Below are 21,527 nucleotides of genomic sequence, written 5' to 3' on the forward strand. Positions count from 1 at the left end.
TTTTCTATTAGCCATCTAAGTAAGCAAGAGGGTAACTATCTGAATTAGAACATGCAGTTGTAATTAATTGGCAGGACAACAATATTCAAATTTGCTTGCTGATGAGGCTGAGATTAAAATTTGGCACATGATGCTACTTAAGAAATTGTTTTTGTAAAAGGACCAAGTCTTCTAAGATACAAGTTTCCTGACTGCTAAAATACAAGTTTCCTACCATCTGAACTGTAGACATCCTGCAGGAAGTGTTAAATATGATTTTCCTTCAGGCGGGGTCTTTAGAATTATATGTATGTTAAATTTGTAGATTAATGAATTACATTGCCATGCCAAAAGAAACATTATAAGCTGAACATTTTCAAACAAACAAAAAGGCATATTCTTATAAAATTGGAGCAGTTCTGTTTCAGACTTCCCATGCCCCAATGGGCTTCTCGCCCAACTGTACACAGTCTAATGGGCTTCCATTCCAAGCGTTGATTGAATTTTGCATGAAGGAATTCTGAAACTGGGTGGATGCCTGAATCACTGTTACTTTATTGAATTCAAATCAACCTTTAGTGCAAAGATTCACTAGCTTGTAGTCGCTATCTTTCACTAAAAATCTTCAAAATCAAGTATCTTATTTCATCTCGCAGCAGCAATGGCTGTGAATGATTACAGCTGTAGTCAGTATTACCAGAGCTGAACTCTGTAGGCCTGTTCTATTTTACAGCAATCCTAGTGGCACAAACAACCAGATAGTGGTTGTTCCCTGCTAGGTCTTCAGGGATGGTTACAGTGCTCCGTCCTGGCTCATAAATGTTGTCTTTGATGACCACAGAACTGGTATTTATTTCTCTTAAATTACACATCGTGACATGTCAATCTTTTACATCTGGTGAACAATGGAATTAAATTGTCAACTAGACTAAGAATAAAGAAATGAAAGTATGGCGTAAGTCCAGTAAAATTTATTAAATCCAGAAGGTTAGAGCACAGTTTGCATCCTTGGCAGTATGCTGACCCTTTGAAAGACACATCATGGAATAATATTATATTTGTTTTCTGGTTAATGTTAACCCTCTAATTACAGTTGATAGTTTGTGTGCCGTTTTCTTTTGCCCTTCCCCTCAACAATTATATTCAGAGCCAATGGGTACAGACTGTGGGGTACAGATGTGGGGATGCAAATGCACAAGTGCTGTGGTATAGATGTCGAGTTACAGCTATTCAGATACAGGAGCAACTAAAAAGGATTCTATTCGCATAGAAACTGCAAGTCGGATATTGAGGCATAGATTCACAGACAGAGTTCTGTAGCTGATGTGAAGGTACAGATCCACAGGTAGTGAATTACGGTTGCCATGTAGATGTGGTATGGATATACAAACTCTGGAGTAGAGTTTCACACTCACTGAGTGCGCAGGCTGAGTCGGGCAGTTAGCAACTAGAAATAGAGCAGGGAAAATCTGCTGTTCTGCGGGGGTTCTAGTGTATCGTGCTGTTCTGAGGAGGAATATGTAAACAACCTTGATGGTTTGAAGAGGCTTGTATCTTTAGTTCCTAGTGACTTTGTTTTATTTATTTAGAAATACAGTGCAGAACAGTTTGTTTCAATATCCATATTGGTCTGAATAGAATTATGTGTCAGTTCTCAGCTCATCAGAGGGAAGAAGTGTCTGGTGACTCTCGGCCTGGAGTTTAGAAGAATGAGGAGGAATCTCATTAAAACCTTTTAGATATTGAAAGACCGAGATAGAGTGGATGTGGCGAGGATGTTTCTTGTAGAGAGGGAGACTACGACCAGAGGGCAGAGCCTCAGAATAGAAGGACGTCCCTTTAGAACAGAGATGAGGAGGAACTTCTTAAATCAGAGGGTGGTGCATCTGTGGAATTAACTGTCACAGATGTCTGTGGAGGCCAAGTCATTGAGTATATTTAAAATGGAGGTTGATAGGTTCTTAATTAGGGAGTCAAAGGTTATGGGGAGAAGGCAGGAGAATGGGGTTAAGAGGGATAATAAGTCAGATATGACAGAATATGGAGCAGACTTGATGGGTCGATTGGCCTAATTCTGCTCCTATCTCTTGTAGTCTTATGGTCTTTTAGTCCTCTGCTGGTCAGATTGAGATTCTACATTATACCCCAGTTCATCTGCATGCTGAAATGCATTTCTCTGCAGTTTGTTTGCTGGAGGGATGTGGTGTGTGCAGCAAATCACTACAGTTTTGAGTGGCTTTATGTTTCAGATTTCTGCTGGTCTGATTAGAAGTATGTATATGGTAACTCTTTACTTTTTGGGTGCCTTGTGATTTTTCTTTTATTTTACAAACCCAAATCAAAGGGATTTTTTTTTCAGAACCCATTGTGTTACATTTCTCAAAGTTAATAACTGGTCTGAACTGTATTAAGAAGTTTGTGATTTATGGTTAATTTTATATCAAGACCATAGTGGATTAGAAGCTTACAGTGATGCACAAAGGTCAGTCACAGTTATTCAAAACATGACCACACACATTTGAACATTTATTCATCTCTGTTGGTCTTGTAGGAGAGCCACAACCACAAGTATAGCTCTGGCCTCCTAGAACTTTGTTAATCTTAAATCAAAACAATTAGTTGCAATTTAAATATTGCAAAGTGCTTACTTTGTGCTTATTAAATATTACAAACTGCTTACAGCACAGAATCTTTCTGCCATTTGTCCCACAGAAGCTGTTTAGCTGAAATGTTATTAGAGAAGTTATTAAGTGATTGGATGCTTCATTGCAATGATGTGTGTTTTATTTAAATAACATGCAAGGATTCTTTTATCCTCTTCCAATGTATATCACAGGTCCAGGCCACCTTTAATCAATATTATAGTTATACCTTATAAATGAACTTAGTTAAGTATGGATCAGTTTGAGATTTAGTGAAAGCCCCACTGATTATTTAGTTTTGAAGAGTGCAGGTAAATCAGGCTTCCTAATCATCAAACAACAAACAAGAAGCTGGAGGAACTTGGTGTGTCAGGTAGCATCAACAAAGGGAAATACACAGTCAACATTATGGCTCATCATCCTTCATCTGGGCTGAAAGATAGAAGGGAGATCCCAGTATAAAGTGGTGAGGGAAAGGGATGGAGGAAGAGATGGGAAGACATGTGGATTCAAGTGATGGGGGATGGGGTGTTTGGCAGGCGGAGGCGGGACAAGAAAGAAACAGGGAGATGCAGGGCTGGGTTCAGTCAGGAGGAGAGAGGAAACAGATGGACAGGGAGTAGTTTACTTGAAATTCCCAGTCATCAACAAGATTCATCCTGATTCTGTTACCAGCAACTTTCAAACATTATACATTGATTTTTTTTTAATAAAAGGCTTGGAATGAGTGAGATACAAGATATGTTTGACAGTCATGAATTGTTCAATCAGTTAATGAAAGTGGTTTAACTTTCTATTTCATATGGGAAGGCAGAGTGTTATGAAAGCACTGTACTGGATGATCATAAATTGGATTGTGAGGCCAGGGTGTTGAGAAAGGGACCTCATGTAATGAACTCATGGGGAAAAGCCCTGCTAGGATTTGTAACATTTGGGTCAATGCAAAAAGATTGTACAATTTTGGGCCCTGTAGATCAGGTTATTTCCTTTCCCACAACATTATTTTGTAAAAGAATAGCATAATTGCCTTGTCCAACGTTTTCCCCTCAGCCAGTACATAAAAATGATTCCTCGTCATTTTTGCACTGTTGGCTAAAGGACATTGCTCAGTGTGAATTGTGAATCTGGTTCCCAAATTACAGCTGTGACTGCATTTCAAAAGGTACTTCATGAATGAACACTTTGGTATGTCCTGAGATCGTAAAAGATGCAGCATAAATACTGGTTTTGTCTCTCTTTCAAGTCTCTCAGTTGTCTGTAATACTGCAAACTCAATTTATCTCATATCTGTGGCAAGGCAACTGCCGTGTAATGTTGTTTGCCTGCTTGTGATGTTAACCAAACCCACAATTAATTAGTAATGTGATATCTCCTGGCCTTCCCATCTGCTGCTTACTGAAATTAACAATAAGATATTGAAACCGCATACCCCTGAGTTAAAAATATTTTTTTAGCAGAAGAGAATATTGATATCTTAGATATCAAACTCATTGGACTGAGTAAGATTGTACAAAGATTGCAGCATCATTGTGGACCAGTTTCTAAAGAAAAGCCACCTGTATATAGAAGGACAGATGATGGAGGCCAACAGCTGTTTTAAATTTAGGTACATGCAGGTGGACTTCAAAGGGATAGTTCTAAAGGGTGTATTGCTTTTAATGAATACCATAATGTCGGCTCTTCCTGTAACAAAATGACCTCTGTATTTTTCAACCAGTCCCCTTTGCCTTTTCAAATAATATACTGCATTGTAATCACTGTGGCTTCTAAAGAAATTAATGCAGCACTGTTAAGTTTCCCAATGTTGCTTTTTTCACTTACCAAACAGCACTGCATGGTTATAACTGCCAGTGTTTTAAGTGATGTGTATGACTGCAGTGTTCTGCATTACAAAATATTAATTGGTCTAGTCCGTAGAAGTAGAAATTGTTTGAACATAGAATTACCCCATGCAACCTTTAAAACACACCTGTTTCCTGACATTGAACATCTGCCAAAGTGAATATTTTGGGTGCATATTCCTTGGTGATGAATGATGAACATTCAAAAAAGGAATGAAATTGATGTTTGGTATCATGCTATATAAAAGCATTGTCCACTGACTGCTTTTCTGTGCTAATGCAGGCACTCCAGGACCCATAATGGTATGTCTACAGTCAGTCTACATCAGAAAATCCACCATAATGGTTAGGATGCCTTGAAGTTGTTCAAGCTGCCAATGAAACTGGCCTCAAACACAAGTCTTATGTAAATTAGTTACCACATTAAAGTTGCTAAGTAAATATGTATTATTGTTACCGCAGCTTTTGTTCCTGTTAGCTCTCATTTGCTTGTCATAAATAAAACCCTAGACCGATAATTAAATATAAGAATACCAGACATACTTCAGTAATGGATACATCTGTGTCCAACACAACCAGAATCTGACAGAAACAATATTCACTACCTAGTACGCACTGGTACGAAGATATAATCCAGGGTACGTAATAGTAAGACCTCCTTGATTTGCAAAGGTGATATAGAGATCTCCACACGTTCTCATGAATGTTGCTGCAAATATCAGAACAGGAAGCTAATTAGCACATTAGTTAGGAGAGGCCAGATATTAGAATCATAAAGCAGCATCATTTCAAACTCAGTAAGTGCATGAACCAGGATTCCAAGTACAGGAGATCCTGTGAAACATCTGGGTAGCCTCCAACCTGGCGGCATGAACATCAATTTCTCAAATTTCCTGCATTTACCCCGCCCGCTCTCCTTTTCCATTCCCCTTTCTTGTTTCCCTATCACACCTTCTCCTCTTACCTACTTATCACCTCCCTCTGGTGCTGCTCCCTCTTCCCCTTCTTCCATGGCCTTCTGTCCTCTGCTATCAGATTCCCCCTTTTTCAGCCCTTTATCTCTTTCACCAATAACTTCCGAGCTGTTTACTTTACCCCTCTCCTCTCTCGGTTTCATCTGTCACCTGCCTCCTTGTGCTTCTTCCACCCCTCCCCCCAGCTCCTTACTCTGACTTCTCCCTTTTCTTTCCTGTCCTGATGAAGGATGTCAGCGCAAAATGTCAACTGTACTCTTTTCCATAGATGCTGCCTGGCCTACTGAGTTCCTCCTGCTTTTTGTGTGTGCTTTTTCTGTAAACCCTTGTTTTTCTTTCTCTCTTAATAGGAAAATATTGAACTCTACCGAGCTGATTCAATTATATTTGGCAACACCTGAAACAACTGGTGCCTGCTTGCTCACGGCTGTCATGAATCAAAAGGCTGTGTTTCAATTAAAACCAGAAAATACTGAAGTACTCAGCAAATCAGGCAGCATCCTTAGAGTGAGAACAGCACTTGTGTTTCCGAAATGATCTTTCATCAGAAACTCTAACTCTTATTCTCTCTTCAGTAGTGTGAATATGTCCAGTATTCTCTATTTACAAGTCACAGATGATCAACATCCCAAGTATTTCCCTTTCGTTGTGTCGTTTAATATGTGTCCCTGTATAAAAATATAATTGCCATGCTACACGACTATGTTAAAAGGACTTCATTCATTCAAAGATTCAAAGAACATCTATTATCACTGAATGTATAAATTATTCAACCCTGAGCTTTGTCTGCTCACAGGTTGCCAAAAGCAAGAAACTTGAAAAAAAACCCAATTAAAGAAAAAAAATAGAAGACCAACACCTGATGCACAAGAGAAAGAAAAAAAAACACAAATCATGCAAACAATTTAAGCAAGCAACTACATTCCAAAGCAAATTGAGTCCTCCAATCCAAATCCGGGAGCAGCCTGGAGTAGGCCCAAAACCTCACTTATCAGTTCGTCATATTAGCGGGCACACAGCATAGCAGCCGGGGCAGTCTTCATAGCCTCAGTGCCATGGAGAGAGGAGTGACCATCTTGGAGAATGAGTGAAATCGGCATGTAGTCCTTTTCACAAAGCATTGTAGCTGAATGGTGCAATTACAGTGGTGTGCTTCAGCAATCGATGCTGCTTCCACTGTTGCTTGTAATCTAGCGTATATTAACTATTCGGATGATGATGTTGTTAACAGTGATAGAAAACTTATGGATAGCACCAAAATTAGTGGACAGTGAAGAAGGTTATCTAAGACTGAAACAGAATCAGGATGAACTGGGGAAGGTGGTGAAGGAATGACAGATGGAATTTAACGTGGGCATGTGTGAAATGTTGCATTCTAATAAGTTAAACGCAGGGCAATGGAGTGTTTCGTAGGTATACAAGTACATTGTTCCCTGAAAGTGCTGACACAGTTAGACAGGCTCATGAAGAAGATATTTGGCACATTTGCCTTCATCAGTCAGAGCATCGAGAATAGAAGTTGGGACATCATGTTGCAACTGTTCAAACTGTTGGTGAGGTCACACTTGGAGTATTGTGCGCAGTTCTGCTTGCTCGGCTACAGGAAAGATGTTTAGCTGGAAGGGGTGCAAAACAAGATTCGCAAGGATGTTACCAGGACTGGAGGGCTTGAGTTATAAGGAGAGGCTACATAGGCTGGGACCTTTCTTCCTTAAAGTGTAAGATGTTGATGGGTGCACTTATAGGGGTATATTGTCATGAGTAGAAAAGATGAATGGTCACAGCCTTTTTCCAGAGTAAGAGAGTCTAAAACTAGAGGACGTAGAATTCAGTTCAGAGGAGAATGATTTAAAAGGGACACAGAGGATGGTGAGTATATGGAATGAACTGCCAAAGGAAGCTTTAGAGGCAAGTACAATTACAATTTCTTAAAGGCATTAACACGAGGAAGTCTGTAGATGCCGCAGATCCAGAGCAACACACACAAAATGCAAGAGGAACTCAACAGGTCAGGCAGCATCTATGGAAATGAATAAACAGTCGATGTTTCAGGCCAAAACCCTTCTTCAGGACTGGAAGTAAAGGAAGAAGATGCCAGAATGAAAAGGTAGGGGGTAGGCAAGGGAACATGACAAGAAAGCACTTAGAGGGATACGGGCCAATTGCAGGCAAAGGGTATGACTACAGACCACCCAACGGTCCTAGGGATTTAGAGGAACAAATTAGTAAAGAGGTCGTAAATTTCTGCAAGAAGCATAAGGATGCTATAGTAGGTGATTTTAACTTTCCACATATAGACTGGGACTCCCATACTGTAAAGGGACTAGATAGGATAGAGTTTGTCAAATTTGTTCAGGAAAGGTTCCTTCATCAGTACATAGAAGTCCCAATGAGAGAGCGTGGGATGCTGGATCTGCTATTAGGGAATGAGACAGGTTGGTGACAGAAGTTTGTGTAGGGGAACACTTTGCATCCAGTGACCACAATGCCATTTGTTTCAAGGCAAATATACAAAGAAAAAGGTCAGGTCTGCAGGTTAAGATTTTAAGTTGGAGAAAGACCAATTTTAATGGTATCAGAAATGTTCTGGCAAGTGTAAATTGGGACAGGCTTTTTTTCTGGCAAATGTGTACTTGGAACATGGGAGACCTTAAAAAACAAGATTTTGAGAGTACAAAGCTTGTATGTGCCTGTCAGAATAAAAGGTAAAGATAACAAGTATAAGGAACCTTGGTTTTCAAGAGACATTGAAGCCCTGGTTGAGAGAAAGAAGGAGGTGCACAACAAGTAAAAACAAGTAGGAGTAAATGAGTTGCCTATGGAGTACAAGAAATGCAAGAGAACACTTAGGAAAGAAATCAGGAAAGCTAAAGGAAGGCATGAAGTTGCTCTAGCAGACAATGTGAAGGAGAATCTTAAGGGATTCTACAGGCAATGTTAATCACAAAAGGATTGCTAGGCACAAAATTGGTCCTCTGGAAGACCAGAATGATAATAATGTTTGAAGCCAAAGCAGTTGGGGGAGATCTGAAATGCATTTTTTGCATCTCTATTTACTTGGGAGACAGTTACAGAGCCTATAGGAATGAGGCAAAGCTGCATCAACATCATTGGCCCTGTACAGGTCACAGAGGAGGAGGAGTTTGCTACTGTGAGGCAGATCAAGGTGGATAAATCCCTAGGGCCTGACAAGGTGTTCCCTTGGACCCTACAGGAGACAAGTGCAGAAATCGTCAGGGCCCTGGCAGAGATATTTAATACATCATTAGCGACAGGAAAGGTATCAGAGGATTGAAGGATAGACAATGTTGTTCTGCTGTTTAAAAAAGCCTCTAAACAGAAACCAGGAAATTATAGGCTGGTGAGTCAGACATCAGTTGTGGGAATGTTATTGGAAAGTATTCTAAGGGACTGAATATATAAGTATTTGGATAGACATTGACTGACTAAGGATAGTCAGCATGGTTTTGTGTGTGGTATGTCATGTCTAACCAAACTTATAGAGTTTTTCTGGGAAGTTACCAGGAAAGTGAATGAAGGTAAGGCAGTGGATGTTGACTACATGAATTTTAGTAAGGCACTTGACAAAGTCCCGCAGGGGAGACTGGTCAGGAAGGTGCAGTCACTCAGCATTCAGGATGAGGTAGTAAATTGGATTAGACACTGGGTTTGTGGAAAAAGCCAAAGAGTGGTAGTAGAGAGTTGCCTGTCTGACTGGTGGCCTGGGACTAGTGGTGTGCCACAGGGATCAGTGCTGGGTCTTTTGTTGTTTATCATCTATATCAATGATCTGGATGATAATGTGGTAAACTGGATCAGCAAATTTGTGGAAGACACCAAGACTGGGGGGTAGTGAACAGTGAGGAAGGCTATCATGGCTTGCAGAGGGATCTGCATCTGCTGGCAAAATTGGCTGAAAATGGCAGGTGTAATTTAATGCAGACAAGTGCGAGATTTTGCACTTTGGTAGGACCAAGCAGGATAAGTCTTACACAGTGAATGGTAGGGCACTGAGGAGTGTGGTAGAACAAAGGAATCTGGAAATACAAGTACGTAATTCATTGAAAGTAGCATCACAGGTAATAGGGTCACAAAGAAAGCCTGTGGCATATTGGCCTTCATAAATCAAAGTATTGAGCACAAGAGATGGGATGTTATGTTGAAGTTGTATAAGATGTTGGTGAGGCCTAATTTGGAGTATTGTGTGCAGTTCTGGTAACCAGCCTACAGGAACAATGTAAATAAGATTGAAAGAGTGCAAAGAAAATTTACAAGGCTGGTGCTGGGTTTCGAAAATCTGAGTTATAAGGAAAGATTGAATAGGTTAGGACTGTATTCTTTAGAATATAGAAGATTAAGAGGAGATTTGATGGAGGTATAAAAATTATGAGGGGTATAGATATGGTAAATGCAAGCAAATGTTTTCCACTGAGGTTGGGTGAGACCCAGAGGTCATGGGTTAAGGTTGAAAAGTGAGAAGTGTAAGGAGAACATGAGGGGCAACTTCTTCATTCAGAGAGTGATGAGAGTGTGCAATGAGCTGCCGGCACAAGTGGTCCATGGGAGCTTGATTTCATCATTTGAGAGAAGCTTGGATAGTTACATGGACAGTAGGGCTATGGAGGGCTATGGTCCAGGTGCAGGTCCTTGGGAGTAGGCAGTTGAAGTGGTTTTGACATGGACTAGATGAGACAATTGGCTTGTTTCTGTGCTGTACTTCTCTATGACTCTAAATGGGACTAGCTTGGTTAGAAATCTTGGTCTGAATGGATGAGTTGGGCTGAGTGGTGTATTTCCTTGTTGGCTAATACTTTGACTCACGATATTGATCAAGGAAGATCTACGCAACTAGATCCCACAGTATTAGGACTGTGGCCCAGCATGTCAGGGCTGTCTAAGTAAACAAGTACTTTTAAACACATTGGGAGTTTCTGCATCGACCATGTTCTGGGTAAGAAAATACCTCCTCATATGTACTGAATAATGATGCTCCCGCTGTGCAGGATAAATCCACAACCAATGGCTAAGTCCCACAGACCTAACTACACAGCACTAGGAGATCACAATTGAACCTGAAAATCCAGGTACAACATCCATAAAGCTATCAGGGATGTCAAGAAACAAAACCAATCCAAAATTGAGACCCACACCAGCCGTCAGTTGTGGCAGGGCTTACATGCTATAACAGGCTACAAAACCAAGTCTGGCAGCATCACTTGCAACAGTGCATCCCTTCTCAATGAGATTAATGCATTCTATGCATGTATTGAACAGAAGGGAATTGGTATGTCGCCACCAACCCTAACAGCCACCTGAAACCAATGCAGTCACTGTTGAAGATGTAAGAGGATTTCTGTGATAGACTCAGCTGCAATCCCTGACAGAAAAGACCCAGAATGGGTGATGCATTTTAGTTATCTAACGGGATAACTGCTGGCTTGAATTTGAGTTCAACCTTTGATCTGGAGGCTTATACAAACATGCTAGGGCTAGGATATCTGTGCAGTCCTGAAGGAATGTTCCTTGCTGAAGGTAGTCACTTTCATGTGAAACATTAAACCGAAGAACCAGTTCCCCTCTTTCCAAAGATGGGAAGTGGTTCTTCACTAATTCATTTGGGTCACTCCAGACCAATGTTTAACCTTTGGTTAACATTTCTATAAACTTTGTTATGGAACAAATTAGATATTGTGTTTCTGTCATTGCAAGTGGGTTTACAGTGTTTTAGGAAGCCAGATGTCACAAAACCTGATATATAATCACTATCCTGGAAGTGTTTCGTGTCTGTATGACACATCTCTTATATTAAACTTGCAGTGATGTTTTTATTCTGTCAAATATTTCAACAGCAGTCAGCTTGTCCTTCTCACTGAGCTGGTGAGAGCTTCAGTAAATGCACATGTTAAACCTTGTTATCACTTAACTTGAGGATTGTCTAATTTAGAAAAAAATATTGTTTTAAGATGGTTCTGAACTGACTGAAATTTTACTTTGCAAATGCCTGTAATTTAATACATTATTACTTAAAGCAAATATACTACTCAACTATGGAGTAACATGATCTTGTTCTATTTTGGCTACTTCTCCCTTCCTTTCCAGCCCTGATCAAGGGTCTTGGCCAGAAATGCTGACTCTTTGTTCCCTTCCATAGATGCTGCCTGACCTGCTGAGTTCCTCCAGCATTTTGTGCGTTGATTGTTTTACCATTGTTCTGCCTTCTGCTGCCAAAGCTGCCAAGTCCTCTGCTGTTGAATAGTATTCCAAGGAATTATTGAACAAAAATAGAAAAATCAAGGCTTGGTCCCAAGCTGATGGGAAGGCATTGGTCCCAGTGACCTCAACAAGGTACATATCCTCTGCTTTTGACCACAAATCTGTGAAACCAGAGGTCCATATTAAATTATGAAAAGGATAACTATTCAGGCAGAATAGTTGTTGATAGCACAGTTGGTGAGGTGACAGTAGAAACACCCTCCCAGAGGGCAGCTCCATCTACCTCACAGATGGAGGTTTGCTCTGCTGTTACAAGTCATGAGGACCATAGCCCTCGTTGGCTAAGCCTTTAACTGAATGAGTGTATACCTAAGCTCCTGTGGACGTGTCATGGATACACTGCTGAGTTTTATTACTTCCAGCTACTGATCTATGACATCACAAACTGGAGTAGGTGAACCCACAGATGAAGCATGGATAAAATTCATTCCTTGGCCTTCAAAAAATAGGGTTCAAGACCAGTCACTCATTAGCTTTAATGTATAATGATAGGGTTGTATTAAATGCTACATATATGCTATTGGAAATTTCATCTCTCCACACTGATGAACTTTATCCATAGGAGCTTAAACTCAATTAAAACGGGGTCTTACTCCATAGCCATGCATGAGTAACAATTTATGCATGATAAATTGTTCCTATCCAATTTCCTTTCGACAGTCATTGAAATTTCATCCATCGCTATTTCAGGCTAGGCATTCCATACCATACCATGGAATTTACAAAAAAAAACATTTTCAATGTTTATTTTTGTCAATTTGTATCCCAGAATCACCTTCAGAGACAAGAGGAAAAAAATCCCTTATCCCCACTGCTGCGTACATAACATGTGGCTGATTTGGATAGTCATATGTTTTACTGCAGTGACTGTATTATTAGGGACATTGAACAATCTATGTTACTCTTCTAGAAAAATCCCTCATTATTGTTTTATACTCCTTTTGGTGATATTATTTGGAAAGATTTGGCGATCAATATGTTTCTTTCTGATGGAGGCCGTAATAAAGGCTTGATAAGGACCTGGCAAGTATATTGAGGATTATATTTGGAAGTTTTTATGATTGCCAGGCTATAGGTGACTTTAGGTTATGCATGATGCTATTCTTTGAATACCAATGGAACTGAGTCAGCCAATGCCATCTTATCTATACTCAGTGTGTGTTTGGTAATTAATTCAAGTAATCTACAAACTGTCACAATGGCGGGGGCATTGGAAGCAAGGGTGGAACCAAATGCAAGACACATCTTGTGAGGTTACTTAAATTTAGTTTATTGTTCGAAACCAGGAGAGCAAGGCAAGAGTAGGAATAGCGAACTGGACAAGGACTGAGGACTACGACTAGGCTGGGACCAAGGGTCTGGGCTAAGACTTGGAATCGGCTCCCAGAACTAGAGGAGACATGAAGAGGCTAGGGTATGGACTCCGAGCCAGAGACTGGGCAAGGACCCAGTACCTGGGTCTTGCCTCAGGCTCGGACCCCAGAACCAGGCAAGGACATGACATGGGCTAGGGAGAGGAGGAACATGGGAACACAGAGCCTCGGTCTCGGGAGAGCAGGTACATGGAACTATGGACACATACACAGAACACAGAGTCAGGACCCCTCCTTGGGTACAGGACATAGGGCCGGGACTCACACACAGAGCAGAGAGCCGGGACTCCTCCTTGGGTACAGGACATAGGGCCAGGACTCATGACCCTCTGCGGGGCAATGGCAAGACGGCCTGACTTACCCCACGGAGGCGAGGACAAGACAAGACAGAACATGACACCCCGCGGGGCAACGGCAAGAGGGCCTGACCTACCCCATGGAGGCGAGGACAAGACATGACAAGACATGACCCTCCGCGGGGCAACGGCAAGACGGCCTGACTTACCCCACGGAGGCGAGGACAAGACAAGACAAGACATGGCTCCCCACGGGGCAATGGCAAGATGGCCAGACTTACCCCCACGGAGGCGAGGACCAGACAAGACAAGACATGACCCCCCGCGGAGTAACGGCAAGACGGCCTGACTTACCCCATGGCGGCGAGGACAAGACAAGACAAGAACAACACGAATGAACACCAGACAGTACCTATCTAGCTCCAGTGATGGAACTAGACCGAAGTGCAGGCGGGGGCTGCAGACGAGGGCTAGAGGCGAGAGGGGCAGAGAAGGGATTCAGACAAGGGGGTAGGACAGGAATCACAGACCGCCAAGGCTAGGACTTGACTCAGAACTGGGAAGCCGCCAGGGCCAGGACTTGACTTGGTGCTTGAATGCCGCCAGGGCCAGGACTTGACTTGGTGCTTGAATGCCGCCGGAGCCAGGACTTGACTTGGTGCTTGAATGCCACCAGAGACAGGACTTGACTTAGTGCTTGAATGCCGCCAGGGACAGGACTTGACTTGGTGCTTGAATGCTGCCGGAGCCAGGACTTGACTTGGTGCTTGAATGCCGTCGGAGCCAGGACTTGACTTGGAGCCTCTGGGTAGTGGCGAGGTCTCGACTCGACCCGGGAACAGTAGACAGCAGTTCTTGATTCCCTCCGGTGGGTTAACTGATGGACCCACCTTGATGAGGAAACTTTGCAGGCTCGCTTCAGCGAGGTAACTGGACAGGGTTGCTCCGGTGAGGTAGGGCGAATTATCGGCACTCGCTTTGGCAGAGACTAGGCTTGCTCTGGCCAGATGATATCGGCACACTGTACCTTTGATGACTTTGCAGACGCTTCCGCGCCGAACAGCTGAAAGCCAGAGACTAAAAACTACTGGTTCAGCCAAGTGTTAATTGCCTCTAATCACCAAAGTCGAGAGACACGGGAAAACAGGGAATCAACGGTCCGGATCGTAACATAAACAAGGTAAATTTAAAGGGACCCCGATCCGGACCATGACACGAGCCCCATTTCCAGAAAAGTTGGGATATTTGCCAAAATGCAATAAAAACAAAAATCTGTGATATGTTAATTCACGTGAATCTTTATTTAACTGACAAAAGTACAAAGAAAAGATTTTCAATAGTTTTACCGACCAACTTAATTGTATTTTGTAAACATACACGAATTTAGAATTTGATGGCTGCAACACACTCAACAAAAGTTGGGACAGAGTTAAAATAAGATTGAAAAGTGCACAGAATATTCAAGTAACACCAGTTTGGAAGACTCCACATTAAGCAGGCTAATTGGTAGCAGGTGAGGTATCATGACTGGGTATAAAAGCAGCGTCCATCAAAGGCTCAGTCTTTGCAAGCAAGGATGGGTCGTGGCTCACCCGTTTGTGCCAAAATTCATGAGAGAATTGATAGTCAGTTCAAAAGGAACATTTCTCAACGCAAGATTGCAGAGAATTTAGGTCTTTCAACATCAACAGTACATAATATTGTGAAAAGATTCAGAGAATTCAGAGACATCTCAGTGTGTAAAGGGCAAGGTCAGAAACCACTGTTGAATGCGCGTGATCTTCGAGCCCTCAGGCGGCACTACCTAAGAAACCGTCATGCTACTGTGACAATTATAGCCACCTGGGCTTGGGAGTACTTCGAAAAACAATTGTCACTCAACACAGTCCGTCGCTGCATCCAGAAATGCAACTTGAAACTGTATTACGCAAGGAGGAAGCCATGAATCAACCCTATGCAGAAACGCTGGTGAGTTCTCTGGGCCCGAGCTCATCTCAGATGGACCGAAAGACTGTGGAACTGTGTGCTGTGGTCAGATGAGTTCACATTTCAGCTAGTTTTCGGAAAAAATGGGTGTCGAGTTCTCCGTGCCAAAGATGAAAACGACCATCCAGATTGTTATCAGCGAAAGGTGCAAAAGCCAGCATCTGTGATGGTATGGGGGTGCATCAGTGCCCACGGCATGGGAGAGTTGCATGTATGTGAAGGTACCATTGACTCTGAGGCGTATATTAGGATTTTAGAGAGACATATGTTGCCATCAAGGCAACGTCTCTTCCCGGGACGTCCATGCTTATTTCAGCAGGACAATGCCAGGCCACATTCTGCACGGGCTACAACAGCATGGCTTTGTAGACACAGAGTGCGTGTGCTTGACTGACCTGCTGCCAGTCCAGATCTATCTCCTATTGAAAATATATGGCGCATCATGAAGAGGAGAATCAGACAACGGAGACCACAGACTGTTGAGCAGCTGAAGTCTTATATCAAGCAAGAATGGACAAAATTTCCAGTTGCAAATCTACTACAATTAGTATCCTCAGTTCCAAAACGATTAAAAAGTGTTATTAAAAGGAAAGGTGATGTAACACAATGGTAAACATGCCTCTGTCCCAACTTTTGTTGAGTGTGTTGCAGCCATCAAATTCTAAATTTGCGTATGTTTACAAAATACAATTAAGTTGGTCAGTAAAACTATTGAAAATCTTTTCTTTGCACTTTTGTCAGTTAAATGTCACGTGAATTAACATATCACAGATTTTTGTTTTTATTGCATTTTGGAAAATATCCCAACTTTTCTGGAAATGGGGTTTGTAGTTCTGGTTTTTACCTTTATTCTTCTGGATTGATTGGATGTCAGTTCTCTGCTAAATTTAGAGGTAATGCAATTTCTAATGAGTGCAAGACAATTAAATGTCAGTAATTGTAGCCCACGGACCATAACAGGAACAATAGCATGGTGGGGTTTTCATTTCAGAGGATGCCAGTATCGCATTATAAATTACAATGGACAAAAAGAACTCCTTTTATCTCGGATAACAAGGTAGCGTGGAATAGCTGGCATAATCAGATTTACTGAAATGGCTGTTCTTGTTTTTTCTCAGGACTCTGATTGCTGTGTAATGGATTACAAATAAACTTTGGTTATTTGCCAAAGGATGGTTTCTATATTTATTTGGGTTGCCAAGGCTAAGTGGTGGAAAAACACAAATTGTTCATTCATCCTAGTTATTAGAAAATGATGTTGTATGTAATAGGGAGAGACTGGAAGGGAATAAACAAATACCAAAACATTAAGGAAGAAGTCAGGCAATCGTAAAAAAATAAGCTTGCTTTTAAATAGATTCTGAATCTTGAAAGAGAAGAGAAAAGCAGAACCACTTAGGGAATGAATTTCAGAGCCATGGCATTCAAAAATCAGGAATCAGGAGGGCTAAAAGAAAGCATGAGGTTGTCCTAGCAGACAAGGTGAATGATAATCATAAGTGATTCTACGGATATGTTAAGAGCAAAATGGAAAACTGGTCCTCTGGAAGATCAGAATGGTAATCCATGCATGGAGTCAAAAGAGATGGCAGAGATCTTAAATAAATTTTTTGCCTCTGTATTTACTCAGGAGATAGACACAGAGTCAGTAGAAGTGAGGCAAAGCAGCATCAACTTCATGGACTCTGTACAGATTACAGAGGAGGAGGTGTTTGCTGTGTTGAGGTAAATTAGGGTGGATAATTCCCTAGGTGTTCCCTTGGACCGTTCAGGAGGCAAGTGCAGAAACTGCTGTGGACCTAGCAGAGATAGTTAAATCAGCGTTAGTGACAGGTGGGGTACCAGATGATTGGAGGATAGCCAATGTTGTTCTGCTGCTTAAGAAAGGCTTTAAGCAGAAACCAAGAAATTATAGGCCAGTGAGCCTGACATCAGTAGTGGGAAAATTATTGGAAGATATTCTAAGGGACCAAGACTATAAGTATTTGGATAGACATGGGCTGATTAAGGATAGTCAGCATGGCTTCATGCGTGGTTGATCATGTCTATCCAATCTTGTAGAGTTTCTCAAGGAACGTACCAGGAAAGTTCATGAAGGCAAGGCAGTGGATGTTGTCTACATGGAGCTTAGCAAGGTATTTGACAAGGTCCAACATGGGAGGTTAGTCAAGAAAGTTCTGTCACTCGACATTCAAAATGAGGTAGCAAATTGGAATAGACATTGGATTTGTGGGAGAAGCCAGAGAGGGGTAGTAGATGGATATCTCTCTGACTGGATCTGGATGAAAATGTGGTTAACTGGTTCAGCAAATTTGCAGATGACACCAACATTGGGTGTGTAGTAGACTGTGAGGAAGGCTATCCTAGCTTTCAGCTGGATTGGGATCATCTGGAAAATGGCAACACACACAAAATGCTAGAGGAACTCAGCAGGCCAGGCACCATCTAGAAAGAGCACAGTCGATGTTTTGAGCCGAAATGTCAACTGTACTCTTTACCTAGATGCTGCCTGGCCTGCTGAGTTCCTCCAGCATTTTGCATGTGTTGCTGGGATTTCCAGCATCTTGTGTTTCTAAAACAACGGCAGATGGAACTTAATGCAGATAAGTGCGAGATGTTGCACTTTGGTAAGATCAGCCAGCGTCAGTCTGACACAGTGAATGATAGGGCACTGAAGAGTGCAGTAGAACAAAGGGATCTGTGACTACAACTTCATGATACATTGAAAGTGGTGTCACATCTCGATAGGATTGTAAAGAAAGCTTTTGGCAATTGAGTATTGAGTACAAGAGATGGGATGTTGTGTTAAAGTTGTACAAGACATTGGTGAGGCCTAATTTGGAGTATTGTGTGCAATTCTGGTCACCTATCTACAGAAAAATATAAATATGGTTGAAAGAGTACAGAGAAAATTTACAGAGATGTTGCTGAGTCTGGAAGACCTGAGTTAAAAAGAAAAGGACTTTATTCTTTGGAACATAAAAGACTGAGAGGAGATTTTATAGAGGTATACAACATGATGAGGGGTACAGATAGGGTAAATGCAAGCAGGTTTTTTCCACTGAGATTGGGTGGGACTACAACCAGAGGTCACAGGTTAAGGGTGAAAAGTGAAAAGTTTAAGGGGAACATGATAGGAAATTTCTTCACTCAAAGGGTCATGAGAGTGTGTATCAAGCTGCTAGAACAAATGGTGCATGCGAGCTCAATTTCAATGGATCCAGTTTGGATAGGTACCTGGATGTAGGGGTATAGAGGGCTATGGTCCTGGTACAGATTGATGGGAGTAGGCAGTTTAAATGGTTTGGTATGGACTAGATGGACTGAAGGACGTGTTGCTGTGTTGTTCTCTCTGACTCACAAAACATAGCCACAAACAGAAGCAGGCGATGAATACTTGTGAAGCCAGAAGTTTTCAACCACAAACACTTGCTTTATGATTTCCCACGGTTGTAGGAGAATGCATGGGAAATATTATGCTTTTCATGTGATTTTGCTTATAATTCACATTTCAGGCAACATTATGTACATAACATACAGAATTTTCCATTCTACCATATACAAATCACTCCCTGTACTCTCAATGAAAACTGGCATGGTTTCCTATGCACTGTTACCTTGCTGTTCATTTTTACAGAAGGGTCAATTTCTACACTTGAACATTTTAAAAAATTGCTTTCTGTACTGCATGCATATTGTTGCATAAGTATACGCAGTTGTTGCCTACTCCCCCATTACTTGGACTCAGTACTCACCTTTCTATTGCCTTTACACAGTTGTCATTCTGCTTAAAGAGGGGCGGGAATATTACAGACACCAAGATCTCTGTCTAGTCCAAGTAAAACCCCTAATTGTGTTAATGCTGTCATTTACTTACTTTCATTGGGACAATGTTGTGAATTTATTATGGGAGTTCTGTGCTGTTAAGGATGCAGTCATTCAGCAATTAGGTCATCTGCTCATAGTGAATAATAAATAGGGTCAGTTTTAAATACAAACGTTTGTACTTCCATTACTACTAACACAAAACTAACCATCAGTAATTTACAGGGGTATATACTGCCATTGGCAGATGCAACTCATTTTTGAAAAGAAAGTCTGCATACTTTCAGATGATTGAGCACACGATCCTCCATGGTACAGGTAGCAAATGTCTGGAAATATAAGCAGAAATAAGCAGAAATTTCTGGAAATATTTACGAGGTCAGTTAGTACCTTAGAAGAGAGAAGAAAGTAACATTTCAAATCAGTAACCTTTCATCAGATGCAATTGAAGAACATTGGGCTTCTCCTTTTTTGGATTTTGCTGGTCTGGCATTCCTTGCTGAAGCCCTGACTTTTCAATTCCCCGGTGTTCTTCAGGCAACAGCCTTCTTCTCACCCCTGCATCATTTCTTGTGTCATTCCATGATGTATCCTTAGCCAATTTTATTCTTCTGATCTGAATGTTGCTTCTTGCAGATGGAACTTAACTCTACCTCACCACCACTACTACACTGTCCTCCTGAGACTGTGTTATCAGACAGCTCATTTGATATTTAGTCTTGGATAAGGCACAATTTCTCTCAGCCTAATGTTGGCAGAACCAGAGCCACTATCTTTAATCCCCACCACAGACTAGGTACTGTATTCCTATACACAGCTCCACCCCTATGCTTTGTCTACTGTTTCACATTATACAAGTCTAATCTCAGCTCCAGACTAAACATCCTTTGTATCTCAAAATTTCTCCATCCATTACTTGTTACCACTCCTCCCCACTGTACCTTATCCTGTCAATTGAAACTCACATTTTTGCATCTGTTACTCGGTATTCCTAATAATATACTAAACAACATACACAAAATACTAGAGGAACTCAGCAGGCCAGGCAGCATCTATGGAAAAGAATAAACAGTCAACAATTCGAGCCAAGAACCTCCCTCAGGACTGAAAAGGGAGAGGGAAGATGCCAGAACATAAAGGAGGGGGGAAGGAGGTTAGCTAGAAGGTGACAGGTGAAGCCAAGTGGGTGGGAAAGGTAAAGGGCTGGAGAAGAAGGAATGTGATAAAAAGAGGAGTGGACCATGGGAGAAAGGGGATGGGCAAGAGAGAAGAGATAAAAGGCCAGAGTGGGGATTTTATCCTAAGACCACAGGCTTTGCTCTGAGCTTAATCGCCTTTGCTCTCATTACTGACTATACCAACAAGGCAAAGAGATACCTCATACATTGTGAATGGACAGAATCTAACGGACAATTTGTGCTACTGCAGCATTAACTTCATGAAAGCAGTATCTCGCATTCAGCTGCCCTAATGAGTTGAACAAAAGTGATGCATTTCTAATGTACAGGAGCTTTTTAAAGTATAATCATAATTGTTGAGGAAGTTTATAATCCTGTATTATCAGTTATTTTCTCTTGCTTAGAAAGAGAATGGTTGTTTCTGCAGGTTGTTAGATTGTTTTGAATTTCAACTTAGTTTTTTCTATGTATAGTTAATGTGACCCTGATAAAAGAATCTCAAATATCCATTATTACAGATCACTAAAATATTTCTTGATCTGTAAGTTTCACTGTGACACCAAGTTCAAAGTTTCCCTGCTGAATGATAGATTGTCACTGAACCTGCTCTCTGGGAGTTCCATAGAATGTTCAGGAACTGTAGGTTAATCTCCTGAATTCTGCCACATCAATCAGGAAAAGTATAGTATGTTTGAAAAATCTTTTCTACTCACACAATTAATGATTAGTTATATAGATGTTGGCATTAGGAAAATATTTTTGTCTGATCAACAGGAGAATGTGCACCAGGTATTTTTGAGGAAAGTCCCAACCTGGAGATAAATCTCAAAGAATACCCAACCCATGTTGCCAGTATGAAACAAGAGCTTAGCTTCTTTTCTCCATTTGGTATACCATAGACTTCTGTATCCACTACATTTTCCTGTTCAGAATCTATTTGACCTAAAATCTCGCAGTGAGCCATTAAAATTAGTGGTAGAATTAAGTGAAATATGAAAGGTTTCACAGCCAATTGGAGGACTCCCTTGTAAGTGTTCACGCTCAAAAAGTTGTTTTACCCCAAATTGGTGTCCTGCTGCTCTTCATAATTCCATCCAGCTGTTAAAGTGCTGACAATACCATCAGTACCTCCATGCTTGAATGGTGATCAGTGCATGATT

The 21,527-nt window shown here is 41.3% G+C and overlaps 1 protein-coding gene across 2 annotated transcripts in view; it reads left to right on the forward strand.

The window, feature by feature from the left end:
- LOC140199132 (actin remodeling regulator NHS-like) overlaps positions 1–21,527 on the forward strand; it is a 467,573-nt gene that overhangs the window by 304,340 nt on the left and 141,706 nt on the right. The window lies entirely within an intron of this gene.

The sequence above is a fragment of the Mobula birostris genome, chromosome 6 (assembly GCF_030028105.1).
Source record: "Mobula birostris isolate sMobBir1 chromosome 6, sMobBir1.hap1, whole genome shotgun sequence".
Classification (NCBI taxonomy): domain Eukaryota; kingdom Metazoa; phylum Chordata; class Chondrichthyes; order Myliobatiformes; family Myliobatidae; genus Mobula; species Mobula birostris.